The sequence below is a fragment of the Aedes albopictus genome, chromosome 3 (assembly GCF_035046485.1).
Source record: "Aedes albopictus strain Foshan chromosome 3, AalbF5, whole genome shotgun sequence".
NCBI lineage: Eukaryota > Metazoa > Arthropoda > Insecta > Diptera > Culicidae > Aedes > Aedes albopictus.
The window spans coordinates 155,284,076-155,296,960 of record NC_085138.1 but is presented as its reverse complement, the minus strand read 5'-3'; positions in this window follow the sequence as shown (position 1 = coordinate 155,296,960).

Here is a 12,885-nt window from a genome sequence, read left to right as displayed (position 1 = left end):
ATTTGAACGAGTTTATTTTCACTTTTATGCGATTTAGTTTATACACCAATTCGAGTTAAACTGACATAATTAGAAAAGCACCAAGCGAAGTCGTATAATCATCGCAGTACGTAATTTTGCGAGTTCCATTGACACTTTGCGAGTCCACTCGAACGCTTTTGCGAATAAGCAAAGTTTGTCGCAACAAAACATTGGAATATCTTCTACTACGATGTAGTCATACATTTTAAAAATTAATTTGCACTTTTATATGATTTTACCAGATGTATCGCAGTAAGTTCAAAAAATAACATCATATGCGATGAAAATTGTCCCTCAGCCGTACATATATGCGATAGTGACATAAAATATTACTTTATACGATGTACAGCGTGCATCCTTATGCGATTCCTGGTTGTCTGGGTAGGAAGACACCTCAAGGAACAATTCAAAGTCATAAATAAGCATGCATATCGAACTATTGCTGGTTTATAACATTGGCAGCTGAACAAAACCAAATGCTGAAATGATGCTATTTACATTGTAAATAAGCCAGAATGCAACATTTGGCACGTTTGTGTACATCAATTTAATTATAAGCTTATCAAACGCCAGCAATTTTTGTTAGTTCGATTTGCTCTTACTAGCTTTAATATAAGCTGAAGAAGAACTTTTTTCTACGCGTTAAAAAGCTTATGTTCCACAGTTTCCGAAAGCTGATTATTGTGGTCTACATAAGTTGAACAAATGCTTTTGATGTTTAATACTTCAGCTATTGCGGGAACGTTCAATAATGGTTTAACAGTAATCTGAATAAACGGATTTATGATTTATTTGTTCGATTATCATTTTTCGATCGACAGATCAAAGTGATTATAATAGAGCAGTACTGGGTTCCTCATTATTAAATATGTATCGATGTTTGTTGCACACCAATGCGAAATATTCGAAACATTTGCTAATTTTCATAGCAATTTCAAAGTTGTAGTCATCTTCACTACTTTTTATTTAACAAATATTTACAACCTTTCATATTTCTGAATATTGATCTTTCACAGGCCCATATAGCCGAGGCGGTAAACGCACGGGTATTCAGCACGACCATGCTGAGGGTGACGGGTTCGATTCCCGGTCGGTCCAGGATCTTTTCGTAAAGGAAATTTCCTTGACTTCCTTGGGCATAGAGTATCTTCGTGCCTGCCACACGATATACACATGCAAAATGGTCATTGGCAGAGGAAGCTCTCAGTTAATAACTGTGGAAGTGCTTATAGAACACTAAGCTGAGAAGCAGGCTTTGTCCCAGTGAGGACGTTACGCCAAGAAGAGGAGAGAGGAGCTTTGTGAAGATGTTTCACTCTCAGCGAGCAATTCCAGGATGGCGTAGTCGGTAAGGCATGCGTCGGGTGATTGGGAGATCAGGCGTTTGGATGCGACAAATAAACATTATTGGACTAAAATTGCACCTCGCACATTAATTTGTTTTTGTTGTCGCAGCAGGTTATTATAGCTGAATACAAGTTTAATATGAGGCTGATATATGTAACACAGATAACTTCCTACTGTAAAGCTTGTATCGCGCTTGCAGAAAAGATTGCTGAATAACTTCTCCACTTTTGTTTGAACAACGCCTGATTACAAGCTATGATGAAATAATGTTAAACAAATGTGGAATAAAAATGTCATTGCAATGTTGGTTAAATGAGTGATTGTTCCTTGGAACTCCCTCTGGAACTTTTATTGGAATTCTCCGTGTAACTTCAAGCAGAATTAATAGTAGAAACTTCCATAGAAATTCCCGGTGGAAATTCTGAAGCAATTTTCTTTGAAACTTCTGACGAAAATCCCAATGAAACGTTTGTAGGAATTTTCGGTGGAACCCATAGAGAAATTATCGGTGAAATTCTTATAGATTCTCTGACGAACTATTATAGGAATTCAATGTGGTACTCCTAGTGAAATATCTGGCAGAACTCCCACAGGGATTCTCGGTATTTATTATCGCTGGAATTTTAGAGGAATACCCGTTGAAACTTATAGAGCAATTCTCACTGAAATTCCTAGAGAATTTTCGGGTAAAACTCCTATTTAATTTCTCGGTGAAGCTTCTACAGGAATTCCCAATGCAATTCTTATTTACATTCTTGGTAGAAATCTCACAAAAATTTCAGTTCGAAATCCTAGAGGAATTCCCTATGGTACTCCAAGAGACATTCGAACGGAACTTGAACGGAAATACGATGCCACAGAGGGATTTACCTTAATGCTCATAATTAATCCCATTAAAGCTTTTCCCATCCAAAAATGAATACCCCATCCAGAGTGACTAATTCACCCCAAAACGATGAACTCAATTCAAGCCGACAGCAAAAGTGGAGCTCCCTTAATAGGATTGTCAAAGCGATTATTACTTCCTCCATTTGAACCGACCAGCCAGCCAAACTGTCGCGTCGTCGGCGGCGGCGTCGTCTCCCTGCTGGGCCGCACGCTCGTCTCGCTCACGTGACTTCCTCAACAGTAGTAGGTATAAGCATAAGCTGGTGCGGTGGTGGTGTATCCTCGAAGGACGCCGCACAAGAAAATGAGCGAAATTTTTGCGGAAGCATTCTGGCAACTTTTTCGATCGTGCCCGGCGAAGAAACAAGTACCGCGACCACGAGCGAGAAAAAATAAACTGTCCGTCTCGGTCCAGAATAGAATCCACTAATAATGGCCAAGTTTCCTGTATAGAGCGAAATGAATTCAATTAATAGCTCGTTGCCAATGGCTATGTAAATTTTGTGCATTGACTGTTACCAGAAGAGTCCTTCTCGCAGAAAATGATGGAAAAATAACGATGAAGAACAATTTGCGCTGATTTTATCCGAGGGGGAAAAAGCGTTGCTCACCGTCTCCGACGACCCCCTCAGTAGACTGAGGGACCAACTTTTCACATCTCGAGCCGCAGGAAAATGGTTACTCCACTCCCGCGCAATGCTGTGGTGATTGGGGCGAACGTGGTCGGGACATTCACGACCGGTAGCAGCCACTGTTGCCATGCCACTACCGTTTTGTTGGTTGCCTCTACTATTTCTACTGCTTCATGCCCGGGGGCAGAATTATGAATCACCGGCGACCGGCTGGGGTTCCCTTCTTGCTTTGTCCTTCTCTAACTATACACGCTGCATACATTATCCTAGGGCTTGTTGAATCCACGTCCACAGAGAAGGGAAGTTTTTCCATTAATAAAGTCACGGTATACTTGATGTGGAGTAGTTTATCCAACATCCTTCGGTGCACACACTGGAGGCGGTAGTATGCTTCACTAACCACTTCTGTACTGAACTGGATTTGTTCAAGGGTTGGCATTTATGACTGTTTGAATGATAAAGTTTTGCTTCGATACACGGAAGACTTTTAAAAGTAGGTACAATCCGATTAATCGGCAATAGTTTTTTTTCGCTTTTCTCGTACAACAAAGTGTGCTGAAGGACTGTGTCTTCGCTCATTAAACGAGGTTTTGATAGAAGGCTCGAGGGGTCGATTAACGTAATATCAACATATATATTGTACCAATCAACTCTCCACGAATTGAGACTATATCTGTATATCTGTGTGTTTTTTAGAGAATGAACAAATCTAGAAATATACATCCAGGATGTGATTTCCTAGATAGTGTGGAAATAATGAGGCTATGAACGATCCACTAAAGCCCCAGTCTATCACTTTTCTTTCCTTCGGGGCGACCCAGCATTGGTCAACTTAAATGGAACTGAAGCCCATGGACGCTTTTCGTAATGTAGAAGTCTTTTCACAATCTCCTGCAGCATCCCAGGGTAACGATCCAGAATGCCGTTGAGCCATGCCAACCCTGCAGGCATCGCCCCAGGAGTTCGTGTAGGCCTCTCGACAGAGATTATCGAAGCACATCCGCTGACGAGCTTTAATCTCCTTGTTCAACCCAGCTTAGCAGGAGAGCCCGTTCCATGGCAGACATCGTCTTAGCATTGTGGTATCGCACGTCCGAATCTTCTGCTTAAGTCATCACTGTACAGGTTTCCGGTATTGACCTTCATGGGTAATCGCTAAACGAATTCTGGCTTTTCGAAGCGCGAAGTTGATGACGCTTGGCTGTGCCTTGCTACCTCCAAATTCAGTATTTTACACTATTGCGAACTGCGAAGTCCGCGTTTGTTGTGGAAATGACCTCTTAGACGGGAAGATTACCCGTTGTACAGATCACTGCTAGCTTGGTCTTATCCATTATCCAGATCCTGTTGCCTGTGGGAACGCGGTATGGATCTGCTAGCAGTGCGATATTGATAGACTGACTGACACAATAATTGTTTTTGTGCGGCCTGACAGTGATTGAGACCAGCTGTGTGACCTGCACTATTGTCGCTTTGAGAGACATTCATGTACCTGGACATTAGAGTGAGTCAATGTTATATGGAGAAACTTTAAATGCGATCGTATCAACCCGGAACAAAGCTTTTTAAATCTATATTAGCGTCCAAAAGAACTGTGCAAAATTTGGGAGCGATTGGTTGCGTCCCCGTATTCCGTATTGCGATTGAAATTTGTATGGAATTTAGTATGGGAAAACGTACTTTTTTGCATTTTACTCATAAGTTAAATTCTTTTGTCTAATACCATGAAACAATTGACGTTAAAGTATAGCCTAGAATATGCCAGAAAACTTTGCCGAAGACCGCAAAGTGACCCGACGCTTGTGAAAAAAGTTATTAGCATGGTAACTTAGACCATGGTCAACTCAGACCTGAACTCAGGGCCCATATAGCCGAGGCGGTAAACGCACGGGTATTCAGCATGACCATGCTGAGGGTGACGGGTTCGATTCCCGGTCGGTCCAGGATCTTTTCGTAAAGGAAATTTCCTTGACTTCCTTGGGCATAGAGTATCTTCGTGCCTGCCACACGATATACGCATGCAAAATGGTCATTGACAGAGGAAGCTCTCAGTTAATAACTGTGGAAGTGCTCATAGAACACTAAGCTGAGAAGCAGGCTTTGTCCCAGTGAGGACCTTACGCCAAGAAGAGAGAGAGAGAGATGGTAACTTAGACCAAAAATTGAGATTTTATTATTGATGTTATTGCTTTACATGTTAAATGTTAAGCACCACCGGGCAATGTATACGTTATAACTTTTTTTAGAAGTGTCGGATCACTTTGCGGTCTTCGGCAAAGTTTTTCGGCATATCCTATACTTCAACGTCATTAGTAAGATCATTTTAGAGGAAAAATTTCTATTTATGAGAAAAATGCAAAAACAAGCACGTTTTCCCATACTAAATTCCATACAAATTTCAATCGCAATGCGGAATACGGGGAATCAACCAATCGCTCCCAAATTTTGCACAGTTGTTTTGGACCCTAAAAGGAATCGAAAAAGCTTTGTTCCAAAAAATCGACTGTGTTGACTCAGTCTACTGGACATCCATTGACCTCTATTCGCCGTGTAGATCGGACACTTTAGTGCTAAGTTGCCTACCTTGCCAATGCGGTCTTCTTATTCGCACTTCCAGCAGGAGCAAGTCGGGACCTTTGCATTCCCACGATATGTACCTTTTCTCTAAGTCGCACCTGAAGCACGCCCCTGGTGTCGCTGCTGAGCCGGCACATTGACCAACCAACTTGTCGACTCTGATCACCTTGTTAATCTTCGCTTATAGGTCTGACCTTTTCACAGATGGACCCAAGGTTGACCGTTACACCTAGTACATTAGAACGACGTTAGAACTTTGCCTTTGCGCCACCGCTTATAACTTCATGGGCTATCGCTTTTTATAACGTACCTTTCTGCACCAGCATCTTTCTTTAGCACTATGATCATCTCTCCAACCATGGTCTGATGCTTTGCACATACTTTAAAAACCGATCGTCATGCCCCTTAGAACATCGACGTACTTAGAAGCATCAGTTTTGAAGACCAACACATCGTCTCTGTCACGCTTACGAGCTGGCTTGACTTTCTTTCTCAACGTCGTCTTCTCACCTTTTGTAATCCTCGGATTCTCGTTTACCTGGCCTTTTTTTCTTCTAAACCATAGGGGGATAATCTGCAAACAGACACCCTAACAGGAAGGTTAGGATAGTGTGAGGCTGAGGCCGTCTTCTACTACAATAGTAGAAGCCAAAACTACTCTCTCCTCGACCCACTAAACACATGGTCGCCAAACCCTACGTCTCTCCGGAACAACCAAGAAGGTATTGCTTCAGAGAGGGGCTAGTGCACATTGCAACCTCAAGGTTAGCTGCGTAGCCTGCAGCAACGAACATCGATTACTCGCTTTGGAGAGTCCATCACGGTAACATGCTGGCGCTTAGCCAGTTTCCCGAGTGGTCCTTACCACTCCCTTTGTCCTTGGAAGGCGTGCAGAATCAACCCCGCCCGCGCCCAACTGCTTGGCAGACATCAACAACTGATGCCCACGTGCAACCCGATCTGACCTGCCCGTAAGGAAGGGTCCCTTCATGCCCTATCAGATGCACCCGAAGGTTGCAGAAAGCAGGGTCTCACCTACCCCGACCCTTGCCGGGGACCCCTTTCCAACCGCGGGCTCGGATCCAACCCAGTAGACCGACGCCACGACAGCACCGCTACCGGGACTTCCTCTCCGTGGCCACTTAATCGCTGTAAGGGTCGATCTCGACCGCAGGGCACCGGTATGACCTACGAAGCCGACTTCGAACCCCTGGACCACCTCTTGTACTGCATCTGGACTAGCCATTCTCCGAGTCCACGCGCCACCTCCTCTGTAGCTCCCAGACGATATGGGTAATAGCCGTTGAAACGGCGTTCCAGCCAAACTCATCCCTACACATCCTCTGGACCAAATTGTCCGGAGTTGTGTCCTCCCCGCATGTGGCAAGCATGCGGTCACGCATTGTGCGAAAACGCGGGCACACGAACAAAACATGTTCCGCCCTTTCCTCTAAACCATTGCACACTGGGCATTCGGGAGAATCCGCATGCCCGAAACGGTGTAGATACTGTCGGAAGCAACCATGACCTGTAAGGACCTGTATCAGGTGGAATGTAACTTCCCCATGGCGCCTATTAATCCAACTATCTACCCTCGGTATCAACCTATGGGTCCACCTTCCTTTGGTGGAACTGTCCCACGCGCGCTGCCATTTGACCCTAGAGGCCATCCTGGCAGTCCTGCGTATGCTTCTTGTGCCGCGCATTTCGAAGCACTCCATGTCCTCACTGATAAGAATGCTGATAGGCACCATACCAGTAATGACGCAGAGAGCGTCATGTGACACGGTACGGTACGCGCTCGCAACCCTCAGGGACATAAGCCTGTAAGTACTTTCCAGCTTCCGTCGGTAGCATTCAGTACTTAGCGCGGTGCCCCACGCCAGGCCGCCATACCTAAGTATGGACGTAGCAACACTAGCCAGAAGCTTGCGCTTACTGGTGTACACTGCAGAGCTATTGGACATCAACCGGGACAGTGCCGCAATAGCTGTGGAGGCTCTTTTACAGGCATAATCGACGTGGCTACCGAAGGCAAGCTTATCGTCGATCATCACGCCCAAGTGTTTGACAGAGCGCTTTGACAGGATAGTGCACTCTCCTACACTGATCTCCGTCTGCTGCTCCGACTTCCGGTTGTTAACAACCATCACCTCTGTCTTGTGGTGAGCCAGCTCCAGTTTCCTGGACCGCATCCACGCCTCCACAACCTTGATCGAGTTCCCAGACAACCAATTTGCACGTATAATGAAGCTTATGTTCATGTTATACGTACTTTTATGCGGTAAAGTTACATCACATAAGATGCAGTAAAAGTGCCTTATGCGTACAAAAGTGGAGGCGCTATACGTGCATTGACGGGAAAATAATGACGCTCTATGACTTGAAGCGATATCTTATGCGATGTACGGTATGCACTATTGCGACGTAATATAGCACCTTATGCGACTTAAAAATATTCGAAATAAAAAAATCTTGTCACCTTTGGATTATCGAGCCGCACTTCACACTTAGCACCAAACACTACTTATGAAACACACTGATTAAATGTCATGACATTCTAACTCACCTCAGTGCTTGTTGGAATGCACTTGGTTTCCGTGCGCTCTTTGAAAATCAAAATGCTGTAGCATGATTTCCCACACAGTTACCACTACTCCTCTCTTGCTAGCACCACCCATTGTTAATTACACTAGTTTACAGCATTTTTGAACTCGGTAAGCTGATGATCATTTTTAGTGTAGTATTATGCCCTGAGTTCGAAAACGCGAAAGAAAAAAAATACAGTAGAGCGGAAATTTTTTCGACTTTCCATACAAGGTTGATGATTTGAAATCGATTTTTGTTCTATTTTTAAAGCCTGTATCCGCAATAATCGGGACACAGAAGTTCGGCTGTAGCTCTGTAATGAACCGGTGAAATTGGCCAAATAATTGACTGAGAACTCTTTGGTGTATGTTTATTATTTGTGCCAAATTTCATAAAAATCGATGCAGTACTTTTAACTGTAGATGAAAAACAAACATACGTGATTTTAAGCATTTTGTACAATCATGACCAATTTTCATTCGCATAATAGATGCTTCTTTAACGCTACAGTTCAAAGTTCTGTAATTATAATTATGAAATTTTGTAAGCAATTATGATACTTATAGAGACATTTTCTTGCAAATTTTCATCAACTTTGATCAATTGGTTTGAAAGCTACTGGTGTTGACAGGGCTGAGTGTTAGTGACAATTTTTCGTGTTTTTCATATGCGATGTTTGCTGTTTCATAACTTTTGAATTTCTCTGCCAATTTTCATTAAATTTTCACAGAATGTGATTGATTATGTGTATATTATGCCCGCATAATTTGATGATTATTGGTAAAGTACTTTCAAAAGTACAATCGAAACAATAAAGGGTGCTGACTAATTGTTGTCTGAGGGGCTAAAATCACGTTCAGTCCCAATACATGTTTCAGCTATAAAATTGTTGATAGTGCATCGATTTTTTTGAAATTCTGCCTATGCAACAAATGTAGAATGGAAAGTTTATATTCAAAATTTCAGCCATTTAATCTGCCAAATTAAAAAAATACAGCGCTGACAAGCAAAACTAGGGGCTGTACAAAATTCAATGGTGCATATTCTACTCTTTCATTGCTATAACAAAAAGTACTGCACCGATTCACATGAACTTTCGTAGGTGAAATGAACACATTTCAAGATGTTATTAGGCAAAATTTTGGCAATTTTAATGTATCTACTGCAGAGTTACAGCTGTATTTCTGTGTCCCGATTATTGCGGATACAGGCTTTAAGCAAAGTCGCTCACTTCGAACATCTAATTCTCCGTAATCATTGCTCCGATTGAGCTGAATTTTTTACTGTAACTCGTCTACATTTGATATGTCAAATAAACGTCGAGAAAGAATTTTTAAATTGTTTTTTTTTTCTTGTTGAAAAAAATGCAATTCCTCAAAAAAAAAATTGAGATTTTTTTCTAAAATTTGAGGAGATTGTCTCTAAAACTCGCCAATATCTTAAATTTTATCAATTTGATCAATCAAACATGTATTCAGATGATCGAATGGTATTGTATTCAGCTTTTAATTTATGGAAAAATATTTAAAATTGGTTGAACAAAACGCAGTATATTCGAGTTTAAGTAAATTGCATATTTTGAAAAGTTGTAAAGCTCAATATTGAGCTAAAACTCAAAAACTGTTCTACTTTAAATTTTTTGAAGGTCGGTTTCGAAATCAGCGCTAAATTGTGCTTCAAAAATTTTTGTCGTTGACAAAAGTTCACGACTTTCGGTTTATTTTGTAAACTTGTGTTATAAGGTGAACAAAACAAAAATGATGACTTTGTAAATTGTTTTGTGACCATAATGATGACTTATCACTTTCTTTTAGCTTTTTGGCACTCTAACAGCACCTCTTTCATTATTATCACATATCACATCGCAATATGCCAACGTTAACGATTCTAGCTTATGCGAGTTTGTATGCACGTTTGAACGAGTTTATTTTGACTTTTATGCGATTTAGTTTGTACACCATTGCGAGTTAAACTGACATAACTAGAAAAGCACCAAGCGAAGTCGTATAATCATCGCAGTACGCAATTATGCGAATTCAATTGACGCTTTGCGAGTTCGCTCGAACGCTTTTGCGAATAAGCAAAGTTCGTCGCAACAAAACATCGGAATATCGTCTACTACGATGTAGTCATGCATAATAAAAGTTAATTTGCACTCTTATATGATTTTACCAGATACATCGCAGTAAGTTCAAAAAATAACATCATATGCGATGGAAATTGTCCCTCAGCCGTACATATATGCGATAGTGACTTAAAATAGTACTTAATACGATGTACAGCGTGCATCCTTATGCGATTCCTGGTTGTCTGGGTTGGTAGTCAACTTTACCTCCTCGATCGTTTCACCGTAGAATTCGAGCGTAATATCGTCGGCAAATCCGACAATCACCACTCCCACTGGGTACTCTAACCTCAACACCTCGTCGTACATGACATTCCATAACACCGGACCCAGGATGGAACCTTGCGGGACTCCTGAGGTTATGTGAATGCACTTCCGACCCACCTCCGTGTCGTAGACTAGTACCGTGACTGTACCTAATTCCGTTCACTTAAGGCGATGAACTAAGTATAATAGCTGTAGAAAATACATGTTCTGCATTTAGTGACTGTAATTGTGCAACGCTGTTTCATTATGTCTCTATACTGCTAGAAAAATATAATCAGGGTTGCAAGCACTCCACTTATTTTGAAAATGGCCGCTATTTAAAACAAGTTGTTGTTCCTTATTCCAATCAGTATGATCCTAATTCCGTTCACTTGTGTTCCTAATTCCGGTCACTCCAAGTAATTATCAAGTTGACAAAATAATCATATTATCATAGGTTGTTATAGTTATATTTATATTTTATATGTCGAAATACATTTATTTACTTATCAAAACATGTTAGTTCTATAATAATTTGAAGTAATAACATTGGATTGTTTTAATGTTGTTGCGTTTTTGAGAGCTTTCTGGGAAAACTACAAAATTCCACCAGACTGAAACAGTGTCGAATGTCGCGTCAAAGTCGGGTCAAATTTTATCGAATGTTGGACCAATGTTGGACCCACATCGCATAACTGTTGGGTCTATGTTGGGTTTGGAGACCAAAATAAAAACAGGTCAATGATAGGTTTATGTCGGGTTTGACGTCATCTACGTATAAATTTCAAATCTACGACACCACAATTTATGCTTGCTAGCTGGGGTTACCAATAAATGATATGAACCAAACATCAATCGTCAGGGAGCCTTGACTGATGCTGGAGTTGATTGTTTCGATTGTACTGCAGATTTTTTCATAGTTTCCTTTGGGTTTATATGGTGATTGGAATTAGGAGCAAGTACAACCTGTAGTATCCTAATTCCGGTCATGTGCCTTTTTCATTTCTAGCATCAGGAGTCTTCTTCGAAAAGTTGATTTGATGTTAAATTTATAAAAATATGTCCTTTATTGTTCTGCTTTGGTGCTATTTTGATTGATTTTGTTTTTATTTCAATGAAAATACATTAAATGTATAAATTGATGCAATTCACAGGTTCGCAAAAGAAAAAAAGTAGAATGGCGGCCGATTGGATAATTAATGACATTTAATGTATTTTCACATTAATACACAAGAAACCCTTTAACTTTTTGATTATATTCTGGCGTGGACATACTTATTGAAAATTACAAAAATCAATTTGCTAAAGATATGAGACAATTTCGGCTAATACTCGGTGTTTTGATTCGTGTGAACGGAATTAGGAGCTGATTGGAATTAGGCGCGGTCACGGTACACGATTCTGAAAGTAACTTCCGAGAATCTTGTACAAGTACTCCGGTATCCCCAGACGCAAGAGCGCATCGGCAATAGCAGCCCAACTGGCGTTATTAAATGCATTCCTTACATCCAGAGTCACTACCCCGCAGAAGCGAATTCCCCTCCTCTTAGGCTCGAGTGCTTTCTCGGCGGTTTTTGTAACCGACAAGATAGCGTCTACGGTGGACCTCCCCTTCCGGAAGCCATACTGGTTGCTCGAAAGACCATTTTCGCCCTCAGTGAACCTCAACATTCTATTGAGGATGATCTTTTCGAGCACCTTCCCCGCCGTGTCAATCAAGCATATTGGTCTATATGCCGACGAGTCTCCGGGTGGTTTCTCCGCCTTTGGCAATAGTACCAGGCTCTGCCTCTTCCAAGCTTCTGGGAAAACTTCCTCGTCCAGGGATTTCTGCATAGCAGACCTGAACATCGGCTGTCCTATGAAAGGAGGCCAAGGACTAGGATCATGACGCGGAAAAAGTCCTCCAATGATCCCCTCCAACATCTCTAGAGATTGCTCTGTAGGAGCCATCACACCTCTCGTCTTGGCCATAACGATCCTGTAGGCGTCACCCCACGGGTTCGTATTGGCACTCTGACAGAGACCCTTGAAGCAGGCCTTTTTGCTTGCCGAGTCTTGAGCGCGGCTTTTGCAGCGGCGAACACCACCCGCCGTTCGTTTCGCTCTTCCTCTAATCGTGCTCGCTGCATCCGCCGCTTAGCTCGTAGGCAGGCGCGGTCCACCAGTAAGCCGGTGGCCTCCCATTTCTAGGGTGGACTCGCCTAGGCATGGTCGCATCACACGCACGTGAGAGCACCGCTACCAGCTCGTCGCCGTCTAAACCGATTAAGTTTCGCTCACGGCGGAGCGCCTCCCTAAATACCCCTTCGTCGAAGTATGATGTCTTCCACCTGCGAGAGCTTGGCCTAGCCGCCTCTTCTTCTATCCGCTGTCTGCTGTTGTTGTAGTCGATACTGTAGCGAACCGCCAGGTAGTCGCTGTGAGTGTAGCCATCATCTATTCTCCAGTTCGAACTAC